This window comes from Camelus ferus, chromosome 22 (genome assembly GCF_009834535.1).
Source record: "Camelus ferus isolate YT-003-E chromosome 22, BCGSAC_Cfer_1.0, whole genome shotgun sequence".
Lineage (NCBI taxonomy): Eukaryota > Metazoa > Chordata > Mammalia > Artiodactyla > Camelidae > Camelus > Camelus ferus.
In genome coordinates this window covers 14,582,396-14,608,081 of record NC_045717.1, presented here as the reverse complement: position 1 = coordinate 14,608,081, position 25,686 = coordinate 14,582,396, and the positions used below count along the sequence as shown (strand labels likewise).

The 25,686-nt window shown below is 37.3% G+C and overlaps 1 protein-coding gene across 1 annotated transcript in view; it reads right to left on the bottom strand.

The window, feature by feature from the left end:
* Window positions 1-25,686, bottom strand: part of GABRB2 (gamma-aminobutyric acid type A receptor subunit beta2) — a 206,778-nt gene that overhangs the window by 59,851 nt on the left and 121,241 nt on the right.

Here is a 25,686-nt window from a genome sequence, read left to right as displayed (position 1 = left end):
CGGAAACTTTGCTACATGTCAAATGCCATGAATGCTTTAAATTACTTCTTAATGTTCAAAATAATCGTATGAATGAGTTATTTCTATCCCCAGTTTGGTTTATAAACTATTAGAAACATTGACAGCAGGGCTTTTCATTTTGGCAGAAAGGAGCTACACCGCAAAGAACAACAGGATAAGTAAGTTTGTAAGAATTCATGATGTATTTTATTTTTAAAAATATTTTAAAAAGAATATGCATGTTCTGGATCTGGGCCCTGGAAAGGCCTCAGAGGTGACCCACCCTGTAGCAATGAGCACCTGTGTTGCTTATATTGTAGTCTCTAATTATAATTCCCCATGAAAAACAACTACAGCTATTTAGGGAAATGGCTGACTTCCCCGTCCGGAGCAGGAAATGTACAAGATGAACCTAGAACGTCTTATATTAGAAAGGAAGGAAGGAAGGAAGAAGAATGCCAGGGTATATCAAAAAGGCTCAGGTTTCAACTTCAACAGGTTCCTACTGGCAAAAATAAGGAGATGATTTGAACATCAGCAAAGACAGTTTCTGCAATGGATTGAAACACCTCTGATATGTCTAAATCCATGAGTTGTTAACACGCACACACATTCACACAGAGGCCGTTCAATGGTCATCACTGGAGGAAGCCGACTCACTATTTTGAAAAGTGGTAAATAAAGAGGAAGAATCAGGCATTTATTCTGCTTTTCCTATTCTCGAGATATTCAAATAGTTGATAGAAGAGGACTGTTTTTCTCTAGGAATACTCCAGCTACTTAATTAAGATAGAACAATGGAATAAAAATATGACCATTCTGCAAGTTTTAAAAATCTAGGCTGCTATCAAAAAAAGAGTCAGTCAAATGTTATATATTTCCTGATGCAAAGGCAATTCTCACTATGAAGTATTCTGCCAAAACAAACAAACAAACAAACAAACAAAACCAATCAATTGGATCTAATTAAGCCTTTAGATCTAATTTAAAAGACAACTACAGGAAACAGAAAGAATAAGAGATAAGAACATGTTAAAAGATAACACAATAATGAAATCAGAAATCTTTCAGATTGTGGAAAGCTCTAAAGGAGGATGTGACTCAGTTTTTTCAACATAAAAATGATCAGAAAAAAGGGAGGCAATAAATTATAGATTAAAAATCAGTTAAGGGACAGAATTGATTACCATTGTATGGATAACATTTGGATCTTGGTTTGAACAAATTGTTGAAAAAAGAGATGAATATATTTGCTGAATTTTTGATGATACTAAGAAATTACTGTAAACTGTTGAGTGTAATAATGATACTTATTTATGTTTAGAAAATAGTCCTTATCTTTTGGTGTTACAACAGGAACACTCATTGATACAATTATGCGATCTCTGAGATTTGGTTCAGGATAAGCATAGAGATTAAATAACACTGTTGAAAGCTGGGGAGTGAGTACATGAGAGTTCATTATACTACCATCTCTGGTTCTATAAATGTTTGAAATTTTCCACTATAAAAAATGAGATAAAAGCAACACAAACAGAATTATTTTTCTTTTTCTTGGAAGGAAAGGAGGTAATTATGTCTACTTAGCTACTTATTTATAGAGGACGTACTGGGAACTGAACCCAGGACCTCATGCCTGCTAAGCATGTACTCTACCACCTAAGCTACACCCTCCCTGCCTAACATGAGCAGAATTTGGCTTTCTTATTCCTGGACATAGCACTAGTAGAGAACAGAGCTGGAATTTAAGCTCCAGTCCACGGCTTGTTTGCTGACTACTTCATTTACATTTTATTTATTTATTTTGTAGTTACCTCGTGGTGTTTCTGCAGCATATGAAGCATTTAAGTCATAATGGAACCCTTCTTTCTTTATATAGGAAGCATACAGATAAGACACAATGGAATATTAGGAAATGTTAGGTTCCTAGAAACAGGGACAGCTGCTGGGTTTTCTGAGTAACTGAAGAGGCTAGTTCTGCTACTGCCATTAGGCAATTCCAACCAAAGAAGATTCTAAAACAAGTGGAATCAAAGGATAAGTTTTGTTTATAACTTTAATATAAAGTTACAACTTTATGACTTTGTTTATAACTTTAATAAGTCGAAGGAGGAAAATCTACTGCTTGAGTAAAACTCACTTTTCTCAGCTTCACAGTTTACTCAGATTACTCAAGTGATAAAAATACCATTTAGAAATATATATATAATGTGTTAAACATTTATTTTGTATGTGTGTAATCTTGGAATAACATTTATCTTGTTATTTGTTCTACCATCCATACTACCTTAATTTACATGGATGTATACTGAGTGGGAAATCTACAAAAACATGATTTTTAATGATTATATACATATATATAAATCTACATAGGAAAACACTGTGTGTATATACGTAGTTGAATTATTTAGTAATTGTATTTTTAATTATCTGTAAGGTTTTCCTCAAAGTTTATGTGTTAAATAATCTAAACACAGGTAAATAAATAGGAAAACTAAGTTCACATAGATTTTTGGTTTACTTCCCTCTCTGTTTTGTTCACCATACTATCCCAATTGCCTGGAAGAATGCATGGCACCTAGTAGGTACTTGATAAAACAGAATGAATGGTTCTGAATTCTCTTTGCTGAATTTCAAAATGGTGACAATCCAGAATGTGTACAACTAGAATGATCATATAAATATAACATTTGACTATAAAGGGATCTTAAAATGTATTCTATCTACCCATTTCACATTTATACTTCACAATATGTATATGTGTACATACACACACACACACACTTGCAGAATGCCTTAAGAGAGAAATAGAAAAATAATTCTTAACACAGCTTTGCCTCAAATACGTAAGTTAGATCCTGCTAGCTGACTGATAACAAAGCCCTTATCTTCTTACCCTAAAGAAAAAAAATTCTAATAATTTAGTTTTTTAAGCATTTCTTCTTTTAATACAGTTCTCAAGATTGATAGTAAATGTGTAGTAAATCTATAAGAAGCACTATTGTAGTCACTAAAATTATTACATACAATAAGGCAGATTTCTTGCCAATTCATTTGAAACTATTGTATTTATATTTATATATTTATATTTATATTTATATTATATTTATATTTATATTTATGTTATACTACAGGATAAAGTGACTTGCTCCAAAGATCCATTCAGTAAGTTGTTTTTTTTTTAAAATGTCTTGATCAAGAAAGCTTTTCTGGGCTTTATTAGAAGATGCTTTCACAATCTAATGATACTCCCATAGATTTTTTTCAAGTCTGTGGTCATTCTCACAAATGTATACTTTTTCAGATGAAGAAGGGTTTAGACATATTAAACCACTGATACTAAGAGAGGCTCAGAGCAATAGCTGAAAGGAAGCTCCCTGGTAAGGTAAAGAGTCAGTAGGAAGTACAAACACGTGCTCTGGAGCGCAGACGTAGCACCAGACAGCCTTGGTTCATGTCCTCGCTCTGCCTGGCTCTGAAATGTATTCCACTCATATGGAAAAAAGTGTCAGAGTCAACAAACGTTTGTTCTCGCATATCTAGTTTCCGAGGCTCAGATTACATAGTTTCGTACAGGAAGACTTGACATCTCTAGCCCAAGCGTCCTCTCCTAAATAACTTGAAAACAAAATTTGGCATTTTTATAAAGTACTTCAATTGGTTCGATAATTACTTCATGCCCGTGTGCCTTATTTTCTGACGTACTTTTTAATACACTAGTGTTGTATGTCTGACTCACGCATAATACACATCATATGACCTCATTAGATACATTCCACCTCTGCTACCACCGCCACCACCACCATGTCTTAGTAACCTAGAGGCTCTTTTAAATAATCAGGCATTTTTATATACATTAAATAACCTATTGGAAAAATAATATTATCACAGTTTTACAGATGCAGAATCAGAAGTACAGAGAGGTTAAGATATTTGCTCCAATCAACAGAGCCAGGATTCTATCCTTTGCCAGGCTATCTCTAAAGCATTTTTGTTTGTTTGTTTGTTTGTTTGTTTGTTTGTTTGTTTTAAATTCACCATGCATTGGAGCTTTTCCTATGAACTGCCTGTTCAAGTCAGATGCACATGAGCCTCTGAGATCACAGTGTCATGAAGACATTGAGAATTAATGATGTCATTTCATCTTTATTCTTGTTGCAAAGTGGGATTTGTGAATGCCTCTTCTTTCTGTCTCTGGAATCTGACACTCGGGACATTTCTTAGGGCTGGAGTCAGGCTTCGGTGGGCTTTTTGCCCACACCTGGCAAGTATGAGGCACATCAGGTGTCCAGTGAGCTGGCGTTAAAAGTTCTCAAGCCATCCAGGATGAGTTCTGTAAAGTTTGCTAAGTTGGCACTTTTACGTCAGGGAGCATTTTGTTCTGCCCAATTCCCCAGAGATTCAATGTTATAAAAAGTAACCTAGATTCTAAAGAATACAAAAAACCATTTCGAAAGGAAATGACAGTCATAGAAAGGGAATCTCTTTCAAAACTGCATCTAAAATGAAAAGCATGGCTGGCACCGCTAGCTCCAAGGCAGAACGCTGCTGATGAAGCAGTGACCAAAGAATATCTATTATCTCTCCATCATCTGAGGGTTTCTATGTTGCCACCGCTCCTAGCTATGAAAGAGGCAAGTGATTGTTCTCCACATTTAGATACTTGAATCTCATTCAAGTCAATGTGCACAAAGGACTATAAATTTAGAACCAATCATTTGACATTATCTGCACAGAATCAGCAGAGATCTAATTTAAGCAAAGAAAAAATCTCTCTCCAAATGCCAGTCATCTGGGTACCTTGAGAGCAGAATAACATTCACCATTGTCCCACTGAGCACATGTTAAGTGCTCAATTAGTCCTGAACTGAAAGGATGTATGCGTGCATACATGAATGAATGAATGGCGCTCCATTTTTAATAGAAAAATCAGGGCACGGTGACTAGGATGAACTGGTCGTTAACCGCTCTGTTGTTGATAAAGATTAGCAAAATGCTGTTTGAAGAGAAATTACCCTTTTAGAAATTCAGATATTACTCTAAGACATATTCTACCCATAAGGAAAAAAAAAATCTGTGAGAAATAATAAACACATTTTCTACTTTATTAATCTTTCAAGTTCCTAAATAGGAAACTCTTGATATCAATATTCCACACTCGGTTCTCCATTCTTAGAATTTCTTTACCTCATAATTTAGCATTTTTATAAATTATTTCATGTTGTAAACATGAGAGAAATTTTCTGTATACGATTTTAGAAATACGTTAAAATGCTATTGAATTCAGACACATGGGATTGCTGGGAAGACCTAATGAGATAACCCATATGAAAATGCCGAGTATGAGGCCAGGCACAGATTAAGAGCTCAATCATTGTTAGACATTATTATTTTTGTTGTTGTTGAAAATCCAAATAAAATGGTAAAGATAACCAATCACATATTTTGTGATTGCCAAAATATTATGAGTTAGCAATTCTTTTTCTCCAAAAGCAATGACTTCTTTTCCAGTCCACTCCAACTTGCATGTTGCAATTTGTTTGTTACATTTAACTCAACCCCCCCACCAATTTCCTCCTACAGCACAATTAATATGCACATAGGCATTTATTATAGATTGCGTCTTTCTCAGTTGCATTATTTAAAGCCTAATTTTCCTTATCTTCAAAACACCCCAGGAAATGTCACTTTGAGTATCAGAAAACGTTACAACTTGTTTCAAAGTTCAGTGGGAACCACATATATATCCCAAGACCAAGTTTAGCTTCACAACATTAACACCAAGAAATAGGGAACAGAATGTCACAGCATTAAATGTCTCCTCCAAAGATAAGGCAGCATTTTAATGAGAAATTTTCGAGATTCATCTGGAATGAAACTTCATAGTCTGTCTTTAGTAAGGCCACTCAGCAGAGATGCAGTTCATGGTACACAGATACCTAATGTAGAAATCCCAAATCTATTGTCTGTTACGCACAAGTAAGTCTCAGTTCCCCTACCCCCAAAATTGCGCTTTAACTTTATGACCTCACTTCACACAAATATCCTGTTTAATTTATGATCCAATTCTCACATGCACAGCACTCCCCCCCACACTCATTTCCATCTCCTAAAATATTTAAAAGATAAAGTACAGAGGAAAAAATATTTGGAAAGAGAGGAAAATTAGAGCTCTCTCAATTAAAGACAAATATTTACTACTCAGTCACAAAAAAAAAGAATAAAATAATGCCATTTGCAGCAACATGGATGGACCTGGAGATTGGCATACTAAGTGAAGTATGCCAGAAAGAGAAAGAAAAATACCACATGATATCACTTACTGTGGAATCTAAAAAAAAAAAAAAAAAAAAAAAAAAAAGACAGAAATGAACTTATTTACAAAACAGAAACAGCCTCACAGAATAGAATACAAATTTATGGTTACCACAGGGGGAAACTGGGTAGGAAGGGATAAATTGGGAGTTCAGAATTTGCAGATACGAACTACTATATATAAAATAGATAAACAACAAGGTCCTGTTGTATAGCACAGGGAACTGTATTCAATATCTTGTAATGGCCTATAATGAAAAAGAATATGAAAAGGAATATAGAAAACAGACAAAGAATGACAAATGTGGCAGATATCTACAGTGCCCATAGTATCTGCCTTTGCAGAACTGGTGAAGTAAAATTTTTACTAGACGAGGATTTGGGAAACAACTGTATTACTTCAGATTCAAGTACTGCTCAAGCCTGTGGCTTTAGACAAGACACAGCCTCTCTGAGATACCCCTTCCCCACAGAGCTTGTCCCAACTCACAAGGCTACTGCAAATACTCAATGAGAAAATGCACGTGAAGCAGAAAAGCATTGATGTCACAATGTCTTACACACAGGAAGTAAAATGAGCTGTCTTTTAAATGAATCCATCGCCAGATCGCAGAGGAAGCAGTTGGCGCCATCATGTCCCAAGCCCTTTCCCATTACTGAGACTTCTGACACCTGAACTGCTCTTGTTTCCTAAATTTCATTGATCCTTTTCTAATGATTACAGACTTCCTACTCACCCCGAACTCCCCAACCCATCAGTTCAATTTTTTTCTTTCCTAAACTGGGGCTAACTTATAAGTTAGTTCTCAATCCTGTATCATAACCTGTGTCCAAAAGCCAGCCCCGACAGCTCATACGTGAGCTACCTAAATGCAATAATGACCGTATCACCTTCCTGTCTGACAGCCTTTGATGGGTTCTCCGTCACTCACTGGAAACATTTTTTTAAATCAAAATTGTACACTTAGATCTTGAGTTCTGGAACAGCAGTTCTGATTTGATATCGGAAGCCATGAAATCCATCTTAAGTTCTTCAGCAGCAAAGTATAATGGAAGGCATGACTGTAGAAAGATTTATATTGTCAAGTTTCAGAGATTACAGTGGAAGATAGAAAAACCTAAAAGCAGGGAGCTGTGGGGTCACCAGATGCCAACCACGAACCTCAGGTCGGGCTTGCCTCACAGACATTGCTTACTGCTAACACATAAATACTGAGAGATTTCTAACTTCTCTTGGAAAAAAATCTATCTGATAATAATCTGGAGTGGAGTTGAGGCTGCCTGTATGCCTGCTGCATAGTCTTCCAACCTGGCTGATTGACTTAGTCAAATATCCCACCTGGTTTGCGGTGGGCAGGAGGCGGGGGGCACTTCATTTTTCAGTGCCAGGGTAAGAAGCTACTGTGATCCAAAGAAGACATGACAAAGGCATTAGACTGGAGAAGTATCTGTGGGGTTGAACAAGGGAAGAAGCTAAGAGATATCCTGATGGAGGACTTGCAGAACCTATTAGGGATCAAGTGGAAAGAGTGAGGTTTATTTTAATTCATTCTGCCCTTCAATTTTCCACGTCAATAGGCTACTGTTTGTCTCATCTCTGCCTGAGGTACACTTTTCACATTTAGAAATGTGTTTGTAAGTATAATGTAGTATCGTGTATACCAATTTTTATATTTATGACAGAATCGGGGTCCACAAATCTTGTTTTTCTTAAAAAAGAGAAGCTAGAGATTGACCTGATTAAAAGGGTTGTAAATTAAGTAATGCCCATAGGTCCCAACAGACCTGCAGGTCTACATTTGGCAACGTCTAACTATGGGGATGCCTGCCTTCACAGTTCTTTAGGTTTTATTGTTAGAACGACTTGCCTCAGACATTCTGATAAAGTTCCCGGTTTCTCTTGTGTGACTGGAATAGATCCGCATGCCCAAAGCTATGCTGCAAAATAGGTTTCCCGGAGAGGAAATGGCAGCTCCTGCTGACATACCACTGGATTGTTCTCAATTAAGGAGTTTTAAGAGCAATGCTTTTCTCTAAAAATAATATTTAAATAGCAGTTCTATTTTTAGACCACGTAGCTAAGAATATACATTAAAGAATGCATATATACTGCAGATTTCTCATACACGCATTTTGTAAAGATAAAATTTATACAAGACAGAATTGAACTTTTCCTTTAAACTGGAAAGAACGAATGACTTAGTCCGATCATTTAAATATCATATCATACAATAAAAACAGAATTTATGAAGGGGGAAAATGAGATTCTCTTTGTCTCTTTCTCTGTCTCTGAGAGACAGAAATAGAGAGAGAGAAGAGGAGAGTGGAAGCTGCAGTCTTTGACATTCAGGAATTGAATTTATCTAGAAGTCATTAGAAATTGGACAGCAAAAAATAAATAAATAAATAGGTGGGACAACATCCAACTATAAAGAAAAAAACACTCTGTGTAGCAAAGGAAACCATCTACAAAATGAAAAGACAATCATGGAGTGGGAGAAAATATTTGCAAATCATGTATCTGGTAAGAAGTTAATATCCAACATACATAAAGAACTCACACAACTCAATAACAAAGAAACAACGTGATTAAAAATGGCAGAGGACCTGAATAGACATTTTTCCAAAGAAGACATATAAATGGCCAGCAGGTACATGGAAAGATGCCCAACATCACTGATTATGAGGAAAATACAAATCAAAACCGCAAGTTAGAATGGCTGTCATAAAAAAGGCAAGAGATAGTAAGTGTTGGTAAGGACGTGGTGAAAACGGAACTTCTGTGCACTGTTTGTAGGAATGTAAATGACTGTAGCCACAATGGAAAACAGCATGGAGGGCCCTCAAAAAATTAAAAATAGAACTACCATATGACCCAGAAATTCCACTTCTGGATGGAGATACCTATATATCTATATCTATATCCAGGAAATGAAATTACTATTGGGAAGAGATAGCCGCACCCCTATGTATACAGCAACATTATTTACAATAGACAAGATAGGAAAGTTGCCTACATGCTCACTGATAAATGAATGGATAAAGAAAATGTAGTATATATACACAATGGAATATTATTCAGCCATAAAAAAGGAAACCATGTCATTTGTGACAACATAGATGGACCTTGAGGACATTATACTAAATGCAATGAGTCAGACAGAAAAAGACCAACACTGCATTATCTCACATATATGAGGAATCTAAAAAAAAAACAAAAAACTGAACTCACAGAAACAGAGAACAGATTGGTTGTTGCTAGAAATGAGAAGTAGGTGGTGGGGGAAAATGGGTTAAGGGGACCAAAAGGCATAAACTTCCAGTTATAAGATGAATAAGTTCTGGCAAGGTAACATACAGCACGGTGACTACAGTTAACAATATTGTATTGTATACGTGATAGTTGCTAAGAGAGTAGATCTTAAAAGTTCTCATTACACAAAATATTTGTAACTATGAGGGGTGATGGATGTTAACTAAATTTATTATGGAACTTGTTTTGTAACATGTCCATATACCAAATCATTGTTTTATACCTTAAACTAATACAATGCTACATGTCAGTTAGATCTCTATAAAGCTGCAGAAAAAGAAACTGGGCAGTGATATACCTGGGAGGAGGGAATGTTTCTTTTTGCCCTTGGAGATGGATTTGCCAAGTTACATACAGCATTTTCATTACAAGATTGCTGTCTTCTCCAATAATTAACATTTAACCATGTTAGTATTGATCTGAAAACTCAAAAACAATATTCTTTAGTACATTTGCTTATCTTCCCATTTGTCTTTTTTCAGAGTTTAATATTAAATGGTGGCTTTCATACAGTGCACTTAACTTGGGAAGGTAATTAATGATGTCAAAGAAGTTTCTTTGGTCTCTTCAGATCTTATCCTTTGCAATCAATTAAGCTGTTTCTGCTTGCCAGTCTCCTCCTTCCAATCTGCTGCAGACCAGCTTATGTCTAGAATCTTCTGGTAAGTTTTTTATCTACCACCTCAGTGATAGCTAAGCTCACTGTAATGAAGTCCCCAGGAGGGCTAACAATCATAAGGCTAGTTACAAAGAAAAAACAAAAATGAAACTTAGTTCAGTAGCACATGATAATTGGAATATATTATTTTCAAGAAGATGTTTCCTTTTCAAAAAGGAAAAGGGAAAAAAAATGCCAAGTTGCAATCAGGAAAACAACGGAATGATTTTATAAAGGAGGAACAAAGTGAGTTAGACCAAGCATCATTTGGTCTCTTGTCCTTTTATGAGAGGTAGGCTTAGCTCCGTTTGTCAATCACCACACTGATAAATCTGAAATTACCACTAGTTTTGAGAGATCTGCCTTGTGTGAAAGCAGAGTTGAAAATTGTTTTAGGAGAATACGTGACTTGGGATGGCCTATCTAGAAAGAGAAATGTGAACAGATCTACCACCTCCATTTGTCAAAATGTGCCAGGGACTTTGCAGCCAACCTCTGTAAATCTGTCACTGTGCCTAGAGGAAACTGTGTTCTACAACTTCCCATCAGCTGTGGATCATCCCAGAAAACCTGCTCTCCTTTCTTCCCCAGCATTCAATTTGGCATTTTGGCAAGACTGGGCACTGAGTATCTTGTAGCCAGGGAATTAAATCTTCTGCTACTTGTAAATAAAGTAGTAATTTAGCAGTCCACACACTTTAAGAATCCTCCTCCCAGGGAGGTGGCAATGAGACTGAAGTCACTAGGCAGCAGCCTCCTTTACTACTCACTGGAGAATCTAACTTGGAAGAGCTTGCCATGTGGCCATTAAAGATACCCCCTTGATGGCCAGGTTGCTGGAAGAGCCACTGATGGGAACAAGAAACACCAGCCTTCAGTTGTAAGAAATACTTTGCTATGGATTTCCTAGAAGGCATGGGATAATATTCCTAGGCTGTGCTCAGAAAAATCATGCAGCAGTATGTTATTATTTAAGAGTTCTGAGGTTGTTTTTCCTACACTTTTCTCACCTCTTCCTTTTTTAAGCTCTGACAGCTGGTCAGACTGGGGACCCAGGGTGTGTTAAGCTATATTCTTGTCTCCATCCTTCTCTCTGACAAAAAATCAATTTCCAGAATATGAAAGAGTGGATATTGTTATTATTAGACAGTTTCTTTGCTTCTTAGCTACAATCTGGGCAGAAACCTTCTTGGCAGTACACTTGTAGAATGACCTTAATGTTAAAAGACAAGGTGAAAATAACGACCATTTATTTAAATGTATATTTAAATCACAGACAACTGTCTTGTAATAACAATATCTCTACAACTATAACTATCCATCCATTTATCATATCTATGTATCTAGCCTTGTATCTATGTATCTAATTATCATCTATCTTTTCTATTTTGGGCTATTTCTAAGTTTCTAAAATATGTATCTAAAGAGACAACAAGGCAAATCTTATCTCTTTTAATAGCCACTAATGCATCCTGGACACTACAATTTTTTAAAACCCACTGGTTTGAATTTCTTTGAAAAGAAAGCATTGATGAGATGAAGCAAAACAGAACCATAATCAGCCTACCCAGCAGAACCTTATTCCAGAGCTGGTTGTCAGAGACAAGAGTAAGAAGAGGCGTTTTTAAATAGGATATTGAGTGAGAGAACTTTATGTATCAGGGCTAAGAGTTAAGGAGGGGAACAGGTTCCCCAAGCCCTCCTTAAAGGAGAGCCATACAAATGTTTTCTACTGAGATGAATTTAACGATTAGCTCTCTAATCAAATTCTTTCTTGTCTGGTGAATTTTTTTTATTACCATTTTACCCAGAGGTGACAGAGAGATCAAACCACACCTGGAGTGTGTTGTTTGGAACCACCCTCATTACTTAAAAAAAAATTTTTTTTTAAATTTTGTATCTTAATTTCACATTTTGAATCTTAATTTCACATAACTGAATTTGCAAGTTCTCCTTGGAAAATCAGAGAATGTGGCCCCAGTGGCATTACATTCCTGCACAGGATGGCGCTACGTGGCCACAGCCATCGGCTGCCGATGCTGCCTGCCCCCTTTCGGAGGGAGGAAATGCACTCTCCTCAGTTCTCCACAGTCCCCATCCCCCTCCTCCACCCTTCTGCTGTATGCATGGTCAGCTTTATTTTCTTTACCTCTCTAAGTTCCACAGGTATTTGAAATTGTGGCCCTTATTTTGGGTCATTTCTAAAATATGTTCTTAAGTCTAGGAAACACATTCACAGAATAACTTAACATCCACTAAGGTATGGCAATCTTCATGGCTCCCTCTTTCCATATATTTCTCTTCATTGTAAGGAAAGCATTCATGTACCTGGCCTTCCTTCTACTGACATCATTTAGATAAAATTCATCATAGTGAAAGTATTTAATATTTATAGAATGCTTCCTCAGTTCCAAATACCGAAGCTTTTGTAAGATTCATTCATTCATTTAAAGTTCACAGCAGTTCTAGTTGGGTGTTATAGTCTCTGTTTTACAGATGAGGCAATTAAAGGACCAGTTCCGGAAGCAGTGATGGGGGCCAGGTCGGCATCCGGGCAGCGTGACCCGAGCCTCCTCCCCTCCCTGCTCTGCCGCGTGCACCAAGCTCTCCTGCACTAACAGCATCGGAACAGGGCTCCTCCACTAGGGAAATAAGCAGCTCTAGGCATGGTTAGGAAGAAAGCGCTAACGCAGAACCCTTGTTTATGGGGAAAGTCAAGGCTGTGAAGTGCCGGGGCATCTGTATTCCAGACTCATGCACCTGCTGTTGTATAGGTGGCTGCCTGTGTTCTTTTTCCTTCTCGGAAATTCCAATACAAACTGGAATTCCATATGCAAATATGTGTTACAGAAGGACACGGGCATCCAAGTGCAGTAACTATGGGTAAGTAGTCTTAAAAAAAAAAGACCCAAGGAATGGTCCCTTCTCAACTCATACACGAGAGAGGTGTCAGTCCCAGACACACATGGTCTGCCTTTCTGGGCTAAATGCCCCCCACAGATTCCCACCAAGTCTGTGACTTACGGAAGCATCTCAAACAGACCACACATTTCGGTACACTCATAAAACTAAGAAAAAAAAATAAAACAACAAATAATACACTTGACAGCACTGTTACCTGCATTAACTCTGGAACTGTGCTCCTCTGGGGCTCGTGCCCAAGGACACCCTCATTTGAAAAATCCACCTCTCAACCACTGTTCCGTTGAGAGAACACATTTTATCAGCCACTGTTTATTAACTCTTTCTACTTTCATGCTGCAGCATTTCTCTGTCTCTCTCCATCTCTCTTGAAGGAAAACCATCTTTGGAATTGATTCCTATGAGTTAGAAATATCCAGCTGTAAGAACAAAAAGCCCCAAAAAGCAGCAGAAGGAAGGAAATAATAAAGATCAGAGGGGAATTAAATACAATAGAGATTAACAAGACCATAGAAAAAATCAACCAAACCAAAAGCTGGTTTTTTGAAAAAGTAAATAAAATCGACAAACCTCTGGCCAAACTCACAAAGAAGAAAAAAGAGAGAGCACAAATTAGCAAAATAAGAAAGGAAAATGGAGAAATTACAACAAACAAAATAGAAATACAGAATATCATACGAGAATATTATGAAAAACTATATGGAACCAAACTGGATAACCTAGAGGAGATGGACAAGTTTCTGGAAACATACTGTCCACCAAAACTGAATCAAGAAGAATCTGAACACTTGAACAATCCGATCACTAGAAAGGAAATAGAAATAGCAATTAAAAACCTCCCTGCAAATAAAAGTCCAGGACCGGACGGCTTCACCGGGGAATTCTACCAATCATACAAAGAAGAACTCATACCAGTCCTTCTCAAACTCTTCCAGACAATTGAAAAGGAGGGAATACTCCCAAACTCATTCTATGAAGCCACCATCACCTTGATACCAAAACCAGGCAAAGACACTACAAAAAAAGAGAATTATAGGCCAATATCACTGATGAACATAGATGCCAAAATCCTCACCAAAATTTAGCAAATAGAATCCAACAACACATAAAAAAGATTATACATCATGACCAAGTGGGGTTCATCCCAGGGACACAAGGCTGGTTCAACATACGCAAATCAATCAGTGTAATACATCACATCAACAAGAGAAAGGACAAAAACCACATGATCATCTCAATCGATGCAGAAAAAGCATTTGATAAAATTCAACACCCATTTATGATAAAAAACTCTCGCCAAAGTGGGTACAGAGGGAACATATCTCAACATAATAAAAGCTATATATGACAAACCTACAGCCAGCATAGTACTCAACGGTGAAAAACTCAAAAGCTTCCCACTAAAATCTGGGACAAGACAAGGATGCCCCCTATCACCACTCCTATTCAACATAGTCCTGGAAGTCCTAGCCACAGCAGTCAGGCAAGAGAAAGAAATAAAAGGGATCCAAATTGGAAAAGAAGAGGTAAAAGTGTCATTATATGCTGATGACATGTTACTATATATAGAAAACCCTAAAAGGTCCACACAAAAGCTACTAGAGCTGATTGAAGAATTCAGCAAGGTAGCAGGTTACAAAATTAACGTTCAAAAATCAGTTGCATTTCTTTACACTAACGATAAATCAACAGAAGAAGAAAGTAAAGAAACAATCCCCTTTAAAATAGCACCCAAAGTAATAAAATATCTGGGAATAAATCTAACCAAGGAGGTGAAAGAATTATACACAGAAAACTATAAACCATTGATGAAGGAAATTAAAGAAGACTTTAAAAAAATGGAAAGATATTCCATGCTCTTGGATTGGAAGAATCAATATTGTTAAAATGGTCACACTGCCCAAGGCAATCTACAGATTTAATGCAATCCCTATCCAATTACCCAGGACATATTTCACAGAACTAGAAAAAATCATAATAAAATTCATATGGAACCATCAAAGACCTAGAATTGCCAAAGCATTACTGAAGAGAAAGAAAGAGGCTGGAGGAATAACTCTCCCAGACTTCAGACAATACTATAGAGCTACAGTCATCAAGACAGCATGGTATTGGTACCAAAACAGACATATAGACCAATGGAACAGAACAGAGAGCCCAGAAATGAACCCACAAACTCTTGGTCAACTCATCTTCGACAAAGGAGGCAAGAATATACATTGGAATAAAGACAGTCTCTTCAGCAAATGGTGTTGGGAAAACTGGACAGCAGCATGTAAAACAATGAAGCTAGAACACTCCCTTACACCATATACAAAAATCAACTCAAAATGGATTAAAGACTTAAACATACGACAAGATACAATAAACCTCCTAGAGGAAAACATAGGCAAAACATTATCTGACATACATTTAAAAAATTTTCTCCTAGAAGAAATAAAAGCAAGAATAAACAAATGGGACCTAATGAGACTTACAAGCTTCTGCACAGCAAAGGAATCCAGAAATAAAACAAGAAGAAAACCTATGGAATGGGAGAAAATTTTTGCAAGTGAAACCGACAAAGGCTTGATCTCCAGAATATATAAGCAGCTCATACGACTCAATAAGAAAAAAATAAACAACCCAATCCAAAAATGGGCAGAAGACCTAAACAAGCAATTCTCCAAGGAAGACATACAAATGATCAAAAAGCACATGAAAAAATGCTCAATATCACTAATTATCAGAGAAATGCAAATCAAAACTACAATGAGGTATCACCTCACACCAGTCAGAATGGCCGTCATTCAAAAATCCACAAATGACAAATGCTGGAGAGGCTGTGGAGAAAGGGGAACCCTCCTACACTGCTGGTGGGAATGCAGTTTGGTGCAGCCACTATGGAAAACAGTGTGGAGATTTCTCAAAAGACTAGGAATAGACTTACCATATGACCCAGGAATCCCACTCCTGGGCTTGTATCCAGAAGGAAATCTACTTCAGGATGACACCTGCACCCCAATGTTCATAGCAGCACTATTTACAATAGCCAAAACATGGAAACAGCCTAAATGTCCATCAACAGGTGACTGGATAAAGAAGCTGTAGTATATTTATACAATGGAATACTACTCAGCCATAAAAACCGACAACATAATGCCATTTGCAGCAACATGGATGCTCCTGGAGAATGTCATTCTAAGTGAAGTAAGCCAGAAAGAGAAAGAAAAATACCATATGAGATCGCTCATAGGTGGAACCTAAAAAACAAAAACAAAAACAAACAAACAAACAAAAACAAAGCGTAAATAAAGGACAGAAATAGACTCACAGACAGAGAATACAGACTTGTGGTTACCAGGGGGGCGGAGGGTGGGAAGGGATAGACTGGGATTTCAAAATTGTAGAATAGACTACACTGTATAGCACAGGGAAATATACACAAAATGTTATGATAACTCACAGAGAAAAAAATGTGACAATGAGTGTGTATATGTCCATGAATAACTGAAAAATTGTGCTGAACACTGGAATTTGACACAACATTGTAAAATGATTATAAATCAATAAAAAATGTAAAAAAAAAAAAAAAGAAATATCCAGCTGTGTCCTGAACGATGGGAGACCCAGTCTTCTGATTCTTTCTCATCGATTTATTCTCACCTGTATCTTCCATGCCCGTCAGGGCACTGTTGCCTCCAACTGTGTTTTTTTCTACAGCTCCTTCTTCAGATTTCTCAGACCCTCAGCATGTCTTCATTCTCTGAACACCCATGGTCCTTCAAGTCTGCACCACTGGCTGGAGTTCCTTCTTTTACTCTCTTATTCATGTTGCCATCTCTAGCTAAGTCTTCTCCTCTGAGCTTCTAACCTCATTTCCAACTACCTCCTCGATATTTCACCCAGACTTGAATGTCTAGAGGCACCTCCAACGTAACGTCTTCGAAATGGAAATCCTGATTTCTACAGCAAACCTGCTCCTCACAGAGCCGTCCCCAACTCAGTTAATGAGACCTCCATTCTTTCAATTGCTAAGTCATCCCTGACTCCTCATTTCTCTGAAGCTACCCATCAAACCCAGCAGCATATGCTACTGATAACTTCTTTCTAAATATACTTAATAACCAATCATTTTCCACAAACTCCACTCTGTCCAAGCTGTCAGATCTCTTCTCATCACCAACAGCCTTCAACCTGGTTTCCCCAGGGCCTTTGCATGCACTTTACTTTCTTTCTGGAGACAGTATTTTCTCAATATATACATGGCTCAATCTCTAACTTCCTTCAGGTCTCTGTTCAAGTATCACCTTATTGGAATGGCCTTCCATGATAACTATACACACATTAGCAACCTTTTCTCTATTATTCTCTATTCTATTCCCACACCTTGAGTTATGATCTTCATGGTGTGTATTACCACCTCCCATGTCATATGTTTATCTCCAGTAGAACTTAATCTCTTTAAGGGCAAGACTTCTTTTGTAACTGTTTCTCTCCAGGGCTGAGGATAGTGCTTGGCACATGGTAAACACTTAAAGATTTGTTGATTTAATAAATGAATGAATACTCCTGGTAGACCAGAAAAACCATGTTTATATGTTTTATTATTCCTTATGGTATCTAGCTCCATCTGAAACACAAAAAGGAGATTTAGAAACTGCTTTTATTTGCTTCTTACATCCTTCATTATGCAGGAAGCTATCTGAGTGCAGGAGCTGAGCTAGTTCTCAGACATGAGCATAAATCATAGCCCACAGTAAGTATTCAATAGCTATTTATCAAACAAATGACTTCAAAACACAAAGCAGGAAGAGATCATGTTTAAATCTTTAGGGGAGAGGTTACAAATTGTTGGCGAGGGGACTAAATATTGTTTTAGACAAATGTTGCTCTACAATAATTTCATATAAAGTTTTAGGTATCCTCATCTCCAGCAACATGGATAGACCTAGAGATGATCATACTAAGTGAAGTAAGTCAGACAGACAGAGACAACTAGTTAATGTCACTTATATGTGGAATCTTAAAAAATGATGCCAGTGAACTTATTTACAAAACAGAAACAGACTCACAGGCAGAGAACAAACTTATGGTTACCAAACAGGAAAGAATGAGGAGGGATAAATTAGGAGTTTGAGATGAACATATACACACTACTATATATAAAACAGATAAACAACAAGGTCCTATTATATAGCACAGGGAACTATATTCAATATCTTGCAATGACCTATAATGAAAAAGAATATGAAAAAGGATACATACATATATATGTGTGTGTGTATATGTGTAACAGCACCGCTATGCTATATACCAGAAACTAACACAACATTATAAATCAACTATATTTCAATTTAAAAAAGCAGCTGTCTAGTTTCCCTTGAAAAGTCAGAAGATCTAGCAATAGAGGCTTGGTGTCTCCTCCTGGAAGCCATCACCTGGAGCTGAGGAATCGCTCCCTCCTTTAGAAAGAGAATGCGATTGAGTCCTCACATTTCCTGCTTCCTTCGACGATGTTTTCTACCTGCTCCTCACAGCAATTTGTCTTTGTGATTCTGCCTTTGCACAAATAAAAAATCCCCATTATACCATTCTTTAACTAAAAAAAAAGGGCTTCTTATATTCTAGCAAAGGTCAAAGTGAAGGTTTTTGAGTCCAACAAACTTGGTTTCCAGTCATCAGCCCCATCACATCTGTGGGGCTAGGGAAACTTTGAACTGAATTCTCTAGATCTCAGGTTCCTAATATGGAAAACAGGGGCAACGCAAGTCCACTGTATGGTTTAAATAAGATAGTGCCCTTAAATATCCTGGCATTTAAAAAGTACTCAATGAATGTCAGCTATCATATCAACGATAATGTTTAGAATGATGATTCTTAACCAACCAGAAAAAAAATCCTACTATTTTTTTTTTTGTCTATAATTAGAAAATACTGTCATTGTTTCAGGTTGTATCATTGACCATATCATTGGGTACCTTACTTTCTGTTGCTGCTTTTACTTAAAAAATAATTGAGATGAACTATCACCTTGGATAAAAGATAGAAGTATGCATCTTGATTTTTTTTTTCTATTTTCTCCACCAAAACCACAGGATTTAATCATTTAGACAGGCCTACATTCATCATTAAAAATTAAACACATTTAAAAAATGTGAAATCATTTATCAAGTATCCCAAAGACATAGCCTCAAACACCTTAAAAGCAGAAATCAAAAATAAAAGTGAGGGGGAAGCCTCTGGGATACAAGTGATGATTTGGTAGATAGAGCATTAATTAACTTTAGTTTAGGCTAATAATAGAGATGATGGTAATGGATCCAACGTCCCATATATGCAAATGATTGAACTAGGATCAGTCATGGTGGCAAGAGGACTCTAGGAGAGAGATGGATTTAAACGTCAGAAGTACCGGACGTGGCTAATAAGGTCCAACATAGGTAAACATGGGAAATCAAGCCCAAATGTGAAACGATGAGAAAGGACGCCTCTTTCCTAAGTTGTAAGTCGTTTGAAATCAGAATAAAAGAAGATATTCAGGTTACTCAGGGGGGAGAAGTTGCAGAAATCCCTAAACTTTTGGTCTCATCTGCTACTTATGTAACGATATTTACAGTACTGTTGGACTTAACAAAGAATCAGCCAATAGGTTAACTGGATATAAATTTATAACTAAATGTAACTTCTCTGTGGTAAAAACAATACTTCCTGCCTTAACATTAACCAATATCAAAGACATTATCAACATCATGAATGTTCATAAAAAACAATATAAACTCCCACACTCCCCATTTCCCACAATGCATTTTAATTACTGCTATAATCACAGTCAATTCCACTGCAGGGTCATGTGATCAAAGTGGAGGGGATACATTTGGGGAAATAAATATTTACTGAACACATTAAAATGTTTTAAAAGGCAGGCTTGTAATACATAGCAAGGAATTTTTATATAACATAAGGAAACTGTAAATAAAGAGGCAAGGAAAGAAGAAAAAAAAAGAGAAAAAGGAATAAAAAGTAGGAGCAGAATCTAGGGCAGCTAAGTCAAGTTTTTAAAATATACTTGTCCCAGTGATAATACTGAAAGCTTTACCTAAAATAAGGGACATTTTAATTATTCTGCTTCACATCTGAAATACAGCAATTTTTTAATTGTAAATCATAACTGTCAAGCTCTGAAGTTTAGGTAAATAATCTTTAAAAAAATGAATATGGACAAAGGGGTATAATCGATACAAATTTTGAATCACCATGTTGTATACCTGAAATTAATATAATTGTAAATCAACCATACCTCAACCAGAAAAAGAAAAAAATTGAATATGGACATGACTACCCTTTTTTGAGTTTTGAGGGTCTAAACAGTGTGCATGCAGGTTGGTACTCAAATGCAATAAGTATTAGTAGCCCGCCAGCATTACAGAAAACCCCAGTGGAGGAACAGGGCCTCTGTATCTCAGATTTGCTCTCTAAGGGTATTAATCACGGCTCATCTTCAGGAATTGGCACTTTTACAGAGAATGTTTATTGCGGGAGAAATGGAACATACGATACCATTCCTAAGAGATTAAAATCCACATCACTGAGAAAAGTGAACTTTCAGCAATAAATGCAGCTGAAATCATCCTACCTGACAAGAATTTTTCTGCTATTTAGCTATTTGAAGCCTTTACAAAAAGCACAAAGCAAAGTTGCCCTTGCCTCCTAAAGAGAAAGGAACAAGAATTGTTCCAGGCTGCAAGTTCTTTGATGTCAAGGGCTACTTTAAGCTGGAAAGCAATTTGCACAAAGTATCAAGATACAAACGCTTAAGGTGTTATTAAACGATTAATTTTGGCTATGTTACATGTGGTCTAGAAGCCCAGAGAGCACAATACTTATTTTTCTTATTACAGAAAGAAAGCCCTTAATACATTTATAAACCAGTTATTTGGCAGGTAAAACTTACTTTGTTATAACAAATACAGAGAATGGCTACATTTGCAGGTCAGCTCACAAAATCCTTTTTGACTCATAATTTCTCTGAATATAGTATTAAACTTACTGCTAAGTCTTTAACCACCATGTATAATGTTGTTTATATTGGAAATCCAGTTAGAATTTTCCTCTTGGGATTCTGGTTTCAAATTTTCTACTCTCTATTTCTTTGAGATTAAGAACTTTGGGACCTTTGAAGCTAAATATTTAAGAGAACAGACTTACTGGTTTTATGCCTTTGCAAAATTTATTTAACCTTTCAGAAGCTGTGTTTCATCATGTGTATATTGGACAAATAATCATATCTAATAGGTGGTCATTGTGTGGCTTAAGTAAAGCTAAATTATGTAACTGGGTAACACAGTAAATACTCAGTGACAGTTGTTAGTATTAATCATGAAAGCAAAAATATTCAGTCTTAAGTATACTGGAATATGAACTTCCTGAGGGAAGAAGCCATTATTTCCGCATCAACCTTTATTTCCTACAATACCTATTAATTAAACCAATTCCCAATGAACCTACTCTAGTCCTTAAAACAAGCTAATAGCGAGACGTATTTGGATTAAGGCCACACAATTTTTTTTTAATGTAATTCTGAGGGCAAACATATGTTTTCACCAACTGTACCATTTACGGCTTTATGTTAACAGCAATCAAGTGATGTTTTTTACCATGCTGCACAAGTGCAAAAGCAGTCATGAGAATTTCTGAGACTGCATAAAAGTCATTTCCCTAAACTGGTCCTATTTTGCTAAAAATAAAACTTGATATAAGTAGATTACAATTGCCCTGGTTTGAAAGGTATAGCCGTTAGAGGTAAAATACCACAAACCCCTAAGTCTTAATAACAAAATACGTAGGACATTTGAAAAGCACTGAGTCAAATTTTGAAGCAAAATCGGGAGCTATTACAACAGAATCAGTTGTAGCTTAATTCAAGGCAGAGTACCCGATGGAGTTTTGAACATGAGACCCCCCTCTGCAGGGGTCCACCCACACAGCTCACAGGAGAGCGAGCTAAAAGTCCCTTTTTAAAGATAAGGTCCTCTAGAGAAGTGACCTTCGAATCATGCAACTAGACTAGAAATTTGACCTCATTCTTACCACTCTTCACTAAATCACCCTCTCTTACGTTCTGATTTAAAGCACTTAGAAATGACATTAATTACCATTTTAAAGGACACAGACACATATAAAACACACTTTCAGCCTTTCATGTAACGGTTACCCGGCCCTCTCTGTGCAGACGCTGGGCACATGGAGAACCACTAAAACGGCAAGGCGAGGACGGCATCTAAGTAAGATAAACACATGTGGAGGCTAAACACCAACAAAACCCAAACAGCCAGCCACACAAGTCTCGATCCTCATTTTCACACTGTGGAAGTTATAAGGAGTTTCAAACACACCTCCTAAATATTTTGAGAATAATCACTACTGCAGGGTTGTGTATGTGTGTTTGAATTTCCTGAGTTTTAACAGTTTTGCTTTTTCTTTTCTCCAAGATGTGAGATCCTATATGTAGACATTTCAAGTCTTTAAAAACAATCACATGGCTATCACAAAGAAATATACCTACAAGATGATCCCTCTTGAAATGTTTTAAATAACATTTTCATATTTCATTCCACTCCATCACAATGGTTCTACCCTTCCAGGTGCTGAAGTTTTTTTGGATGATGAATCAATACTCTCTAGATATAGAGAAGGCTTCCATACATTATTCCTAGTATCCATTAGAATAAGATTTCACTGCCCACAACCTCCAATTATTTCCTCTCCCTGACTTAAATTGTACCATTAGTGCTTCATTCCTTCGGCTGAAATGAAGATTAGGGTTTAACACATGTTAAATTGTAAGTGCAGCTCCTGGGAGGGGTAACCTGTGAAACCACTGTGTGTGTGTGTGTGTGTGTGTGTGTGTGTGTGTGTGTGCGCGCGCGCGCGCGCGCGCATGCGCCACAGTGTGAAAGTGTTGAATGCATTCTTTCTACAGAGCAAATGTGAAACAATACTGAGAAAAAAGCCTGAAGGAGGAAAGTGGCAGAATACAAAAAGAGAGGCAAAGGACACAATTTCAGTAATGCATAAGAAATACTGAGAGCTCAATCCTTGCCAATTTTATACAGTTCACCTCATTTAATTACCTTGTAAGTGATTTTTCTTTTTCTTTTTCTTTTTCTTTTTTTTTTTTTTTTTTTTTTGGCTTGAGGTCTGATTCATTAAGTTTGAGTCCAGAAGTCTACATTTTAAGCAAATGTCCTAGGTCAGTTTGATACAAGTGGTCCAAGGACCACACAAAACACATCCTCTGAAACACAGTCTAATATTAATGGAATCAGGTCTGCATTATTCTACTGCTCTACTATGTAAAAACATCCTTCTGCAAAATTTTACCTCTTCAGGAACTTAATTTACTATTGAGAGTATGAACTATCACCCGGGCAATGGAAAGCAACTTTTATCATTTCATGAAAAACCAGATAACCTTCGCTGTAGCTTATCAAAATTCTAGACCTTATACATTCCTTTCTCTTTCGTTTTCTTAATGACATGCTCCAATGTTCTATATCCCTCTGTTTGGAACCAAAGTGTACCAGCTTTTTACCAACTGCATTCACAAGTACCAGCTTCTAACCTGGGGAGTTGAGAACTGAGCTGCATTGCGACTGCTGGGGGGAAATTTCAGGAGCAATGCTGAGTCACTAACCTTTCTGTTCAGGGCATGCAATGCTCTTGACAAAAAGAAATCTGACTTTTGAAAATTAGGAAATAAAGAGTGTCTAGAGGTGAGTTCAATCAAGCTGTAAGTAATGTGGAAACTTTTGACAACATGGTGCTATCTAAGTGTGAGGGTGAACACACGCTTATCACACCAGACAAGAACGCGAGACTGGGTAATGTGGCGGAAATAAACTGGCTGTGTGGGTGTAACACGATGTGACAAGAGATCAATTGTTCTCAAGATTGTACAAGGGGAAAAAGAAATGGGCTTTATTGAATGTGAGGGTGAATTAAGACGGGGTTCAAAGGAAAGATATGAAAATGTCATTGTCTCAAAAATAAATAGATCTTTACCCGACTTCACAAACCCTCAGAACAAGAGAAGATGCTGAAAGACACATGCTTGTACCCAAACGGCAGATTGAGGGGGACTCTCAACCTCTCCTGTACATAGTCTTAGTCTTTTCCAGTAGAAGAAACGTGACCTTTGATACGAGGCAGGGCTGGGTTCAGATCCCAGGATTAGCATTTGCCAGGCTGAGTGAACTTAGGCAAATCATTTCATCTTTCAGATCTTCCGTTTCTACAACTGCAAAACGGAGACCACAATGTCTACTGTGAGGATGACTGTCACTGTGTCAAGCACTGAGTGTAGTGCTTCGGATGCATGAGGTACCCAATAAGTGGAAGCCATCACTACCCGCCGTACCATCACAACAGGACAGTCATCGTAAGGACTCAGGATGAAGCAAAGATTATGCAGGGAACTTGTGCCCTCCTACACAGATAAGGCAAGAGAGGCACCCAGGTCAGGGGGCTAGGGGTGAGGGGGACAGTCTACAGGTGGCTTGGCTGCACAGTGCATTTATTTTGCACAGAGATGTATTTCAACATGGTTGACCGGTTGTGCTCTTAGGATGAGGCCATGTCTCTGTGGGAGGGGATGGACTTTATTTTAAAGGGAGTGAGTCAACATTCAGCATACTCTTTACAAAAGGAAAAATGTCCTTTGACACTTGGTGACAGGTCAGGGGGTAGGTAGAGTGATACCCTCTAGGAGTCTCTAAGCTAAAGATGAAATAAAAAAGCATACCGAAGTGCCTCAGGGCGTGAGCTTTGGAGTAGCCGAATATTCAAGCTCAGTCTGTCTTATTATATTTAGCTTTGTACTTTAGATCAAAACCTCTTTTTTCTCTTCCATTAAATTAGAATAGTTTTTATTTCATAAATCTGGCATGCAGATCAACTAAGACAATATATATACAAACACACAGTAGAGTATGTGCATTTTCAAGGCACATTAATCCATTAATATTATTAATGAGATATATTATCTGGCTGCATATGAGGTTTCCTTTTCATTTCCTTTTTCATATTGTCACACCTACAGTGAAGAGCTGTTCAGTCAATCTAATCTCAGCCTTCCTGAGCAAATTTTAAAAAATACTTCGTTTGTATATACTTGATCTAAGACACTGAAGAGAAAGGAAGGGACAAAGAAGGAGAGAAGGAGGGAGTGGAGCCTACAAGTGACTGATGATGACAAATATCAGAGCCACGTGGCTCAGCTCCCCTTCCCTGCCAGGAAGAGCTCTAGCCTCTAGGGCCAACCTGAAAAGCTTGGCCAGTACATTGTTATGGCACAAGGACATATCTCATCAGAGACTTTCTCAAAGTTATTTACACACGCATCAGATCCGAGGGGGTGCAAAATCAAAGCCCCCCCATCTCCTAGTCCAGCACACACCCATTTATCCTCCATTGCTTCTACTGGTTATAGCCTGAGCTT